This window comes from Durio zibethinus, chromosome 28, assembly GCF_047325235.1.
Source record: "Durio zibethinus cultivar Kanyao isolate XHJ-2024 chromosome 28, ASM4732523v1, whole genome shotgun sequence".
Lineage (NCBI taxonomy): Eukaryota > Viridiplantae > Streptophyta > Magnoliopsida > Malvales > Malvaceae > Durio > Durio zibethinus.
Window position 1 is genome coordinate 9,648,501 of NC_143189.1, and position 13,946 is coordinate 9,662,446.

Consider the following 13,946-nt stretch of genomic DNA (forward strand, 5'->3'; position numbering starts at 1 on the left):
CAAGTTTTTAAGGCATAAGTCGTTATCAAAATTTTTTATTAAGTATAATTAGTCATTTAAAAAAATTTATATTTTTATAAAATTTTAAAATTAATTAAAATTTATTAAAAAATAATATTTGATTTGTGAAAACAGTTTGAATTTAATAGTATAGCTATGTGTAAATAAGAGTTAGTACTTTCATAACACCTATAAGAGTTAATACTTTCATAACACTTATTTTAAAAAAAAGTATCAATTGTCATAATATATAGGTTTAGGAATTGGATTACAAGACATAAAATTTAGGGTTAGCTCCCAAAATGCATTTTTGTAATTTCATCCATTTTGAGGTGCAATAAAGACTTTTAAGAGTCCAAATCATAAATTTATTCTTATTGAATTTCTATAATAGTAGTTAATCATAAATTCTAATGGTTGACCTAGATTTGATCAGTTTTGACCAAATTTGATTAAGAGGTATTTTGGTTATTTTTATTCAAAATTCTATTTTTTGAAGCTTTTTTTTTTTCTAAACATTATGCTTTGATAAAACTTATCTGATTTCAAGTAATCTTGATCGATCTTGGCCAACTTTGCCTTAATGCCTCATTAGAGATATTTTGGTCATTTCAGCTATTTTTGCTCAAAACTCCAAATTGGTTTTAAAGTTTTTAGGAACTCAATGCCTTGGTTTGATTCTACCAAAATGTCCCAAATTTGATCAATTTCGATCAAAATAGACTAATTTAGAATAAATTTGGCTAAGATAACTTTAGATCAACCATTGACTTTTTTATTAAATTTTTGCTATTTTTTTTACATCATCCTAAAAATTAATTTATTCAAAAATCTTGAAATATTTGAAAAATTCAAAAAACTTGGTTAAGACTTAGGTTTTGACTTTTAATGCATCAAGATTGACTAGAACATGTTCGAATAAATTTAGGTGTTTATACGAATTAATCATGTGTCATCCTTTAATTTTAATAAAAATGTTTTAATTTTGATATTTAAAAATAATTTCCTTAACTACCTTTTATTGTGATAATTTTATTTCATCCACATTTTTCACAAATTTTTTTTTCTTTTTTTCTTTTTCTAAAGAAGCATCAATGTCATTTTATTTGGGAAAAATAAATTAGAACATTATTATTAAAAAATTCTTAAAAAGTTTTAGTATGTTATTATTATTAAAGGAACTTTTTTTACTTAGAGATTTTTAAGGAATCACTACTTAAATTTTCTTAGAATATCATCTTCAGAAACACCTATTTGTTTTTTTTTAAATTAATTAATACAAATAATACTCATGCATTGTTATATGTAACTTTATTCATAAAAGAACTATTTTCTTTTATTTTTTAATTAAAAAAATAATTAAATGAAAACTTTTTTGTATTGAATATCTTCCTAAATACTTCAATACGTATGTAACATTTTAAAAAATATTATCATCTAAAGATTTTTAAAAAATTATTACTCGAATTTCCTTAATATTCTATCATCAAAGGATTTCATTTAAAAAATTTTTTTAACATTTTTTAAACATATATATTTATTTTAAAATTTTATAATTTAAATTTTAAATATGCATAGATAAACAAATAAATAACTTAACAAAAATATAAAAAAAAATTTACCCAAAAAAGGTTGGTCAATGTTAGTCAATAGTTCAAAGCAGTTCATTGATGGTTCAGAGTGGTTCATTGGCTATTCAGAATGGTTCACTAGTGGTTCAATCCAGTTAGCTGGTGGTTTGGAGTGGTTTGTTTAGAGTGATTCTGCTGACAATTTGATTGAACTTGTTCAGGAAAGATTAATAGAAGTTGGGTGCAAGCTGGGCACAAAGATTTCAAGTCAGATTTAGGTCCATGCGCAGGTTAGCTCTCTTATTTTACAAAAGCAAAACTTTTTTTAAAAATCATTTCCTATTCTATTTCTAAAAAAATTTCAACTCTCTAAAAAAAAAAATAGCCTTCCTTTTTCAAACGTGAACCTAGAATCTGATAGACCAACCACCATCATTGCCTTGTTGATTGTCGTCTTTCGTCATCAATTGCCAGTCATTGATGCTGGAAAAATCCCCAAAATACCAAACAATTCCTTTTCTCTTCTTTTTTCCACTTTTCTAATAAGTTTTTTTTAAATAACTAGCCAAAATACCTAGATCAGCCATGAAAGGCTTCAATTTCAACAACAAAAAAAAGGATCAAGAGATGATTTACAAGTGAATAACATAGCCAATTTATAGTATAAAGGTCGGTCTAAGGGGGATTAATTTGGAAACTTCCATTATGGCTCAAACTCTTTTAAATTAAAAAATGCAATCTTCTTGGATTTGAACGAGGCTTAGCTGAATGGATGCTTCTTGGATGATATGGATCTTGTATAGCTGAATGGATGCTTCTTGGATGATATGAATATCCTCTTTTGATTAGTTGATTTATGCTGCCTATAGTTAGGTGTCCTAGCCAAGTCAATCAAAATTCAAGTGAAGATTATGGGGGAATGGGCTAGTTTAAATTTGAAATGCATGATCTCTTAATTTGTTTCATTTGGTTTAAAACTTTTGAAAATTGAAAGAGTCCTCACGTACTAATTTTCCTCTTTTGGCTGAACATGTCATCTTGTATTATTAGGCTTGTTGGTTCGGCTACATGGGCTACCAAAGTTGTCACCTTTTGCATGGATTAAGGCTTCTTGCATGCATAGTAGAATGGGCTTGTGTATGGACTTCTTGTGCCTTGGTCAAATGTTATCTACCAACTTTGCATGAGTGTATGGTTTATGCATAGCTTCATTTTTACCACATTTGCATTGATTTTACCATTTACATCTATGTTTACTAATTTCTTCATATAAATTTGAGAATCAAAATTTTAATATATTAAGACACAAATTTCATAAAAATTTTCAAAATTTGAAACAAATATGGCCTAAAAAAATCTATAAAATTTATAGTCATCATCCTTCTATACTACTGATATCCACTTTTAATTCCTGTAGCTAGGTAACCATTTTTATATGTTTGAACTATACATTCATTGTAGGGGTTTAGGTCTTTAGTGATGTTTTTTTTTAATGTTTAGCTGCGTTTATAAATGCCACTAAAAGATTTACGGTGTTTGCCAAAAATGCTATTAAGAGCATCAGCTATACATACGTAAAAAAAAATAGTGACATTCTATAAGAAATGCTGCTAGTTTAGTGGCGTTTGTGTAAAAAAAAATGTCATTAATTTAGTGGCATTTGTATCAGAAAAATACCTCTAATTTAGTGTTATTTGTACCATAAAATATCACTCTATTTAGCAGCATTTGTTAGGACAATCGCTGCTAAATTAACAGCATTTGTATTAGAAAAATGTCCCTAATTTAGCGACATTTTTCTACAAAAATGCCACTAAATTTAGTGGCTTTTATGCTACAAACGTGGCTAAATTTAGAATTTAACGTCCTTTTTGAACACAAACATCGCGAAATTAAAAAATTTACTTTTTTTAAAATTTCTTTTAATATTTATTATTATCATTAAATACAAATATTAAAAGAAATAAAAACGAACTTAAATTCAAAAACTGAATTTAATAAATACATAATTTGTTCAAATATGTAACACAAACTTTAATAATTAGTATAATAACATTCAAATTATTTTAGTACATTCACCAAAAAATTTAAAATGTATGAAATTGATGACTGTATAGATTTGAAATACTATCATTTGATAAAAGGATTTTTTCATCTTGGTTACTAGTATGCTCAAGAACCTATTGAATAATATCATACAAGTTTTAACACTTAAGAATAAGCTATTTTATATTAAAAAATATAAATAGTTACTAAATATAATATATGAGTTAGTGGATTACTTAGATTACTTCTTGGAAATTGTTGTTGCACAAGATTCATAAGAGCATTGAATCAATCATACAATTACTGAAATTTTGCATGCTCTTGATCCATTCTAGTACGTTCTTATTTAATTTTAGCATGCTCATGTTCTCTTTCTGCTTTCATTTGCTGAAAATGTTGTTGCATAATTTGTAACTCCTTTCTCAATATGAAAATGTCTCGCGAAGACTGACTTATTGAGAATGTAAATTGGTGAGAGCTACGTCCATAGGAACTAGATGGTGACCCATTCATGTTTTTCTTTTCCAACAACTTTTGTGAAAATCCAATTTTCCAATTCTTGCATGTTGACAGAACTATTAGATGCTACTTCAATCTCAATAGCCATTTTTTCTTTTGCTTTCTCATGTAAATTAATCAAATAAAACTATCAAGTTTAATGATTAATTCATAATACATTTAAAATAGTAAATATTTACTTTATATATAAAACAAATGTAACAAATTACCACAATTTCTTGTGTTTAGACATTTAGGCAAAATCCATCTTTTTTTGTGTGGGTTAATCGAAAAAGTTTCACATGTTCAATTTTTTCACCCATTTCAATCTCTTATATAAAAACATATGTTATTGTTAAATACATATCAATCATAACTTATTCATGCATATCAAGCCTGTCAATCAAGTTTAAAAGTTTGAATAAGTTTAATATCATATATTTAATCTATCTAAATTGTTAAAATAGAAATATAACTGTAAATTATATTTTATCTTTTAACAACACAAAAGTCTTAAACAAACGTAAATAATAAAAAACATTTTGGCCTTTCACACATATCAATCATGGAAACCAAATTCAATTATTTGGACAAGTTTAATATCATGTATTAAAGCCATCCAAATTGTTAAAACAGAATAATAACAACAACTTTGTATTTTTGCCTTTTAATGGTAAAAAAAGCCCTAAATAGAGGTAAACAACAACTTTTTCACATATATCAACTATGAAAACCAAGTTTAATCATTTGAAAAAGTTTAATATCATGTTTTGAAGTTATCCAAATTGTTAAAATAGAATAATAATAGCAAAATTATATTTTTACCTTTTAACAGCACGAAAAATCCTAAACAGAGGTAAATAGCAACTTTTTCACATATATAAAATGTAGAAAGCAAGTTCAATCATTTGAAAAAGTTTAATATCATGTATTGAAGCCATCCAAACTATTAAAATAGAATAATAACAACAAATTTGTATTTTTGCCTTTAAATGACAAAAATAGTCCTAAATAGACATAAACAATAACTTTTTCCTCACATACCAACTGTAGAAACCAAGTTCAATCATTTGGATAAATTTAATATCATGTATTGAAGCTATCCAAACTGTTAAAAGAGAACAATAATATCAAATTTGCATTTTTCCTTTTAACAGCATAAAAAGTCTTAAACAAATGTAAACGTTTGCTTTTTCACACATTCAACTATAGATACCAAGTTCAATTATTCTGACAAGTTTAATATCATGTATTGAAGCTATGCAAACTGTTAGACATAAACGATAACTTTTTCCTCACATACCAACTGTAGAAACCAAGTTCAATCATTTGGATAAATTTAATATCATGTATTGAAGCTATCCAAACTGTTAAAAGAGAACAATAATATCAAATTTGCATTTTTCCTTTTAACAGCATAAAAAGTCTTAAACAAATGTAAACGTTTGCTTTTTCACACATTCAACTATAGATACCAAGTTCAGTTATTCTAACAAGTTTAATATCATGTATTGAAGCTATGAAACTGTTAAAATAGAACAATAACAACAAATTTGTATTTTTACCTATTAATGGCACAAAAAGTCCTAAACAGACATAAACAATAACTTTTTCATACATATCAACCATGGAAACTAAGTTCAATAATTTGAATAAGTTAAATATCATGTATTGAAACTATCAAAACTATTAAAATATAACAATAATTGTTAATTTGTATTTTTACCTTTTAACGGCACAAAAAGTTGTAAACAGACATAAATTGCAAATTACGACACATATATCAACAATGGAAACCAAGTTCATTCATTCGGATAAGTTTAATATCATAAACTTACTATTTCTTTTTACTTTCTTGCAAAACTTTTTGATCCACTTGTGTGGCTATATTTTTATTGCTTTTGCTACCAATCCCAATCTATTCTATTTCCTATCATAAAAAATAATTGTGTATATGGTAGAAATACAAATATTACCAACTTCAATCATAAAACACTTTTATTATTAAAACTAATATTAAAAGTTATAAATTAGTACCTCTCTTTTCTTAGAATCAAAATCTAACTAATTGTTCATATTGCCACCTAATCACATTACGGGATAGATTTGTCATTGTAGCCTCTACAGTAGTATTTCGATCGAAATAATTTTTCTTCAAATTATGCTTATAGTCTTTCCATTTCTTTCCCAATGACTTAAGCACAAATGAAGTTGGTATTTCAAGTACAAATCTTGACTGTAATAATGCAAAAAGAAAAGTTTTTATTAAGAAACCAAATTTAAAATAATTAATTTTTTTTATATATAATTAATTATACTAATACCTCAATGAAGTTTAAAGCATCGACCTTAACTTCTGCTGGAACTTATGTCATGTTTCATAATGAATAGGCAATTTCATTCCATTACGAGCAATCATGCCTAGAAATCTAGCTAACAGTTAAGACTCTTTACTAATTTGTTGCCTATCAGAGTTTGTAGACACTACAATTCGCTCATTCGGAGGTAGTGCAAACAATTCCTTCAAAGTTGTCTGGCCTTTGGTCCTCCGTTAACCATTGTTATCAACTGCAAAAAATAAAAAATCAATTTGTAAATTACCAATACTTTAATCATTATAATCAAAATATAAATATGGAGTTTATGATACCTGCATTCAAATTAAAAATAAAATTAATTGACGAGATACTATCTAAACTTGAACCTCTTATATTGCCAGATCCAATATCAGTTGAAGGGTTAGAAGTGATTGAGTTAGACCGATAGTATGTACATTCCCCTCTAAAAGGATTTAGTCCATAGACAAGATCAATAGGTGCCGTAAACGATTCTAAACTAATATCTCTGATATGTATTCTTTTCAATCTACTCCTCCATATTGTAGCTTAATTGCATCATAAAAGCAAATATATAAAAAAACATATGTAAATAATATATATAAAGACATTGAGAAGTTAAAAAATCATAGTTGACGATATATAAAGAACATATCAATTTAATTAAATTAAAAGATAATGTATGATTTACAATACAATAAATATACAAAAGTAAATGCGATAATAAATTACACATAAGTATTTATTACATTATGTTTTAAACACTCAAATTACAAAATATGGATGATCCATCATGGTTCATAAATGTCTTCATTAACATATTTGTAGACCCATTGAGTAAAGTTACTGGAGATATATTCATCTAAGTTTTGTTCAGCAAAATGATAATATTCAGTTCCATGTTCAACACTATCTCTGGTATCTGACTCCATATCAAATAAGTTTCTAGGTGTGTTTTGAAGAACAACAAACTAACCCAATTCTTTGGGGTCTTTGGAATGAAAAACTTATTTGACTTGAGAAAAAAAAACATAAGGTTCATCGATGAATTGTTGTTCGATGTGAATTAATCGAGAAAAATTCACAATTGTAAATCCAAATTGATATTTCTTAATACCCTTTACACCATTCACATTAGCCTAATCACATCGAAATAAGACAAATTTTCACTTGCCATAATAATCCAACTCAATGATGTCATTAATCATGCCATAGTAGTCAATATTTTCCTCTAAAGGGTTTGTATCCCTAGCACTAGCATAGCTAGTAGTTGATGAAGTAACAACTCCTGAATTTTGTGTACTTTTAAATCTTTAATGGGATTTAGTGTGAAATCTAAATCCATTGATAATGAAACCTTTGTATTGTTTCACAATCCTATTTGGACCTTGTGAAAGATGCTTATACCTCTTCACTAACAAGCCTTTCACTCCAAACCTATAAAGGTGGAATAAATATATATATATATATATATGTTATTAATTTTATTTATACCTTAAGCATTCTATATAGATTTCTCATAATGGGAAGTATGCATTACTTACAGTTGCTTTTAACCATTCATGAAAGTTTTTTGTGAATAACTTATCAAGCTCTCGAGGGTTTGATCGTCATTAATGTGCACAAGCTCTCAAATTATTTTTATACTCACTACAAAGTATCATGATAAAGTATTAACAATAAGATAAATACAATAAATTATGCTTAATGAAATGAATTATATTCTTATAAGAAAACTTATGGTGCGAAACAATTTAATTAAGTTATGATGAAAAAAACATATCAATGTGCTTGTGCCTAAGATTTATTATCTAACTCCACCATTTCAGGTTTGCCTATTGGTTGTCCAAAACTTTCAAAAAGATAGCTATAGGCAAAGTTAGTATGCTGCATACCAATATTTATTGATGGTCTATTAAATCTCATTTTAACATCTTTCAAATAATGAAAACAAATAGTCATACACTCTTTTGCTAAATATCTTTTAGTAATAGAACATTTTGGATAGTGTTTGTTGCGACAATAAGACTTTAATCTCCCCAAAAACCTAAGGCATAAAACATTTGTCATATACTTTTTTAACTAGAGTGATATGATCAACACTAACAACCTAATCAAGCTATTAACAAATAATACCTTTTGATAGGATACATTCATCGATCTACCATCTTTTACTTCATATGGAATGTGGATAACCAAATGCATCATAATAGTGAAGAAGTTTTGAGGGAAAATCTTCTCTAAATGGCATAAAGTAATCACAGCTCGATCTTTAAGTTTGTCAAGTTTTTCCATATTTAGAACTTTCTCACATAGAGCTTTAAATATGTTACTCAATTCAATTACTACTGAAGTGACTTGCTTTGACATTGATGAACATAAAGCAAGGGAAAGTAAGTCTTGCATCAAAATGTGATAATCATATGACTTCAATGAAGAAAGTTATTGCTCATTTAGATTCACACATCTTGATATATTTGACACATAGTCATCTGAAACTTTTACATTTTTCAAAACCTAGCAAAACACATCTTTTTCAGCATTAGAGATCCCAAAACAAGAAGGAGGTAATCGATATTTCCCATTAGAAAGTAATTTTAGATGAAGGTCAAGATGAATCCCCATATCAACTAAGTCAAGTTGACTTTTTAAGTCATCATTTGATCTTTTATTCACATTGAGAATTGTCTCAATAAAATTTTCGCAAATATTCTTCTCTATATGCATCAAATCAAGGTTATGACGTAATAAATTATATTCTCAATAAAGTAATTCAAAAAAGATATTTATTTTTTTTAATAACTCAGACTCATTAGGGTCATCGTCTTCATTTTCCTCCTCATCACTTTGAACATCAAGATCACCAACTTAAGTATCAATATCATCAACTTGAGTAATAGGAGGCCAGACACCTTCAAAGATCTCCCTTACTCTTTTCCTTAATTGAGTCATTTTTTCATAAGTGAAATTAATATCTTTTAACTTTGACAAGATATTAGACCCACTAATTTGTAAAGGTGATCTCCTTAACTCTTCAGTTTCATCAAAGAGATATTTTTAGAATCTAAATAAATGATTATCATCTAACCATCGACGATGTGCCATATAGCTAAACTTTTTACCATTATATAACTACTTCAAACATGTCTATGTAGCTCAACATGGACAAGCATAAATCTTTTGGGCTCTAACCAGATAAATTCATATAAGCAAAAAAATCATTGAAAATCCATAATAAAACGGCATGTATATTGAAGTTTTCTTTTTTTAATGCATCATAGGTCTTAACTCCTTTTCATAATTGCTTTAATTTTTTAATAAAAGATTATAAGTAGATGTCTATATCATTATCTAGACCTTTTTCTCTGAGAATTATCATAGGCAAGATAAATAACTGTTGCTTCATGGTAATTCATGGTGGTAAATTGTATGAAATGAATACAACTAGCCAGGTACTATAAAAAGTACTCATCATTTTAAATGGGTTGAATCCATCAGATGCTAGTCCAAGCATAATATTTTGAGGATCGAAAGTAAAGTCTAGAAACCTAGAATAAAATGATTTTCATGCCAAAGAATTTGTAGGATGCCTTAATGATCCATCATTTATTTGTTTGTCATGATGCCACCTCATAGAATCTACAGTTTTGAAAGACATAAAGTCTTTAGTTGTTGAAGTCTTGGTATTAATGAAAAATAGTGTAAAACTTTTACAGGCTTCTTTTTTACATAGGCCTCATCATCATCCTCATTCAACATTTCATCAAGATTTTTGTCCACCCAAGAAGAAATACCACACAAATGACAAGATTCTTGATTTTTTCTATCACCCCAATACAACATGCAATCATTGAGACAACTATGAATTTTTTTCATATCTAAGACCCAAATCCTTGATCATCTTTTTTGAATCCTTACAAGATTCAGGGATTTTTGTAAAAAGAAACATTTCTTTTATAAACTCCATTAATAAAGTCAAAGAGTTTCCTGTCCATCCACATAAGCATTTCAAATGAAAAAGACGTATATAAAAAGATAACCTTAAATGCTTAGATCTCTTATAAAGTTCTTCATTCATATTTTCAAGCAACCTATAAAACTTGGATGCTTTTCACTACGTTATTAGTCACCTACACCTATTCCATGTTCACCAAATTCATTCATTTCAACATTTGACTCATTAAATCCATCATTTTGGGGAGACGAATTATGGAAATATTGGTTCTAAATGTTAAAAGCATCTCGTAACATGCTTTCAATGTCATTTGGTCTAATAAGATCATGTTGGTGTTGGGGAGCCCTTGAAGTTAAAAGGACTTTAGTTGAAGACCTTGATGGTAGACTCTCAATAAAAATGCTAATTAACATATTTCGAGACAAATTCAGTACAAATTAAATGTTTCAAAATAACTTTAAGTATTTGCCAATCGATATTAGCACATTTTAAACATGAGCATAATAGCATATTATCTTCACTTGTATTCTTAAATGTAAAATTAAGAAAAATTTTCACTCCATCACGGTACTCTTGACTTAATCTTGACTTTGCATCCAACTCTTATCCATTTAATACTTGCTACATTATCAAACCAAAAGTATATAAATAAATTATATGAAAACAAACATATAAAATACTTAATTATACTATGTATTAAACAAAAAATAATAACAAGATCAGTACTTATAAGAGACCAGAATAACAAAGTAGTTATGCACATTATGACAATATCAGTCGAATGATCTCTCTATAAAACTTGAACAATTTCTCAGTTTGTTCAAACACAGGTATGAAGCACCATAAGAAGTTACCTCGATAAATTTATTCAGCTTATCCCTGACAATTTGTAACAGATGGGAAAGGTCACCATCTTATTTATAAAATTTTAACTCCTTGTAAAGTATTTTCTTAGCTACCTAATATAAAGCATTTATAACTCTACTGCTAACCCAGAATTAGACTAGAGTATTTTTATTTAGGGTTGAAATAAAGTAAATCTGATTCAGAGAAAACCCATAAAAGAAAAAAAGAAAGGGAAAGGGAATGGGATAATGGGTTCCAAATAGGTATTTGAGGAAGATGAATTTTGAAGAAAAATTTTAAACCAAAAATAATAACGAAAATTGCAAAAGCTTAAAGAATAATAGACTGAAGTAAAAGCTAAAGTAAATAATAAAGGAATAATAGAAATAGGGTTCCAAAAGACAAAGCTCGAATAGTAAAAGCTGAAAGAAAGGGAAAGTAAATTGTAGTTGGTCTGAAAAGAGAAATAGTAGATATATTAATGAAGTTGAAACTTGAAGTTGGAGATTCGATACGCTAAGTTTAGGGACAATTTTAGTGGAATTTATAAGACAAATGCCCATAAATCTAACAAATAAAGTCGTTTTCAACAAAACAATTGCCACTAAATTTTAATGTTATGAGTTGGAGGGAGTTTTAAAAAATTACATTTAGCATTATTAAAAATTACAAAATTATTTAGAGGGGGTTTGATTCCAATTTCTTTTAGGGTATTATTCAAGACGTTTTTGACCAAAACGTCTTCAATAATCTCCTTTAATTTTTTTAAAAAAATTATTAAAGGTATTTTTTTGCAAAAAACGCCTTCAATAATCCCTTCTATTTTTATCAAAGGATTATTCAAGGTATTTTTTTTACAAAAATACCTTTAATAATTCCCTTAAATATTGACGAAGAGATTATTGAAGGTATTTTTGACTAAAAATACCTTCAATAATCCCCATAAATTTTTTAAAAGGAATAATTGAAGGTATTTTTTTTTGGTAAAAAATGCATTCAATAATCACCTCTATTGTTATCAGGGGATTATTCAAGGAATTTTTTTACCAAAAATGTCTTCAATAATTTCGTTAAATTTTGATGAGGAGATTATTGAAGGCATTTTTGACTAAAAACACTTTTAATAATCCCCTTAAATTTTTTTTTAAAAAAATTATTAAAGATATTTTTTTACAAAAAACGCGTTTAATAATCCCTTTCATTTTTATCAAAAGATTACTAGAGGTGATTATTCAAGTCTTTTTTAGTCAAGATAGAGGAATGAACATAAAAAATGATTAGTAGCATTTTATAAAAAAATGCCTTCAATTTTCTATAATGGAACATTGAAGGCATTTTTAGGCGAAAATGCCTTCAGTAATCCTAAAAAAAAAAAATTGTGGTTTGTTGAAGGTGTTTTCTACTTGAATAATCCTTTCTAAAAAATTGGACGGGACTATTGAAAGCATTTTTGACATAAAATGCCTTCAATTTTTTGTAATAATTTAAGGCATTTCTAGGCAAAAATGCCTTGACTAATCCCAATTAAAAAAAATTACGGTTTATTGAAGGCATTTTTTTTTACAAAAAATGCCTTAAATAATTCTCTCTAAAAAATTAGACGAGATTATTGAAGGCATTTTTGGCAGAAAAATGCCTTCACTAATATTTTTTATATTCATTCCTCTGTCTTGAACCTAAGAATCCTAAACTAATATTATAGAGAACGATTAAAAGTTGCATTATAACCAAACCAATGCCCCTAAACCCTTTTAGTTTGCCTTTTGGTTTCTTTATATCTCTCATTGTCGTCAACCTTCAACAACTTAATGCCACACACTTCTCTCTTTACCGATATGTCTTTATTTTATATTTTTTTGTATTATTTATATTTTTCGATATAGGTATTTTTTTTCCATTTCTTACGATTTACATCTGCATATATATTTCTATTCATTCCACCATAACCTTAGTCATCCAAGCACCTTTCATTATATGTATGGTCTTTCTGTGTACTTTGGTTTAAATATTGTGGTTTGCTAATGGTATTATATGATATTAGTTTGCTGAATAGTGTTTCTAAATGGTTTGCTAAAAGGTATTTTTCAATAGTTTACTAAATAATGTTTCTGAATGGATTGCTGAATGGTGTTTTTGAACACATTGCTAAATAGTGTTTCTGTAGTATGATATTGGTTGTATTTTATTATATGCTATGTGAAATTTAGAGAGACAATTTGATGTATTTCATATAATTATGATCAAAATTGCATGTATTATGAAATCTGAACAGCATACCTTTTCTGCTACTAAATATGAAGAAGACACATCTGTAGGTCAAAAATGAAAAGAAAGGGGATGAAATAAACAAATTCAAGTGACTAACACAAAAGTTCATGTCAACTTCAATCACAGTGGGTAGCATGTGTCTGATGGAGTTGCCAAGTTGGCTACTCATATTAGAGCGATCATTCGTAGTAGCATTTCAATTATGTACCATAATTGGTGATGAGTTTATGATGATCTAAAAGATTGTATATGGGAATCGGTTGTGAAATGTTTATTTAACTATTTCATAAAATTTGTTAAATGATCATTTAATTGAAATTCAATGTGTTCATACTAATTGTGTATAATTTTTTAGGAACGGTTTGATGTTCTAATTGAGTGTAAAAAACTTGTGTTGCAATTGACTGAGAAAGCATTCAGAGACTT